Raw genomic sequence first — 429 nt, 5'->3', positions numbered from 1 at the left:
CAGACACTGACTTGTTTATACTGCGCTATAGGCTATGCACTGAAAGGTAAGTACAATATTTATATTCCAATCGATTTATTTTAGAATTCTCGGGTAAACATGAGGAAGGAAGCACTTGTTCAGTAACACTGAGCTGTGACACTTGTGTATTTTCATGCCCGATTTTGTAAGCACGGAGTTTTTAAGTGAGGTGAAACTCGGGGAGGGGGAGGGGGTGTCACAAGACAAATCAGACTCCCGGCAGGGGGACAGTTGTCTGGTAAGGTTGAGCCCCACTGGGCTACACCCTGCCTTTAACCGCACAGCCGGGGAGGGAGCGCGGAGCTGGACCAGGCAGCCAGCGAAAGACACGTCTCCCTCTTGGCAGCTTTCACCCCCTCTGCCCCTCCTTCCCCCGGGTCCCCCACTCCCCCGGCAGTCCGTCTTCCC

Source organism: Malaclemys terrapin, chromosome 17, assembly GCF_027887155.1.
Source record: "Malaclemys terrapin pileata isolate rMalTer1 chromosome 17, rMalTer1.hap1, whole genome shotgun sequence".
Taxonomy (NCBI): Eukaryota; Metazoa; Chordata; order Testudines; family Emydidae; genus Malaclemys; species Malaclemys terrapin.
Note: the sequence above shows the minus strand (reverse complement) of the source record.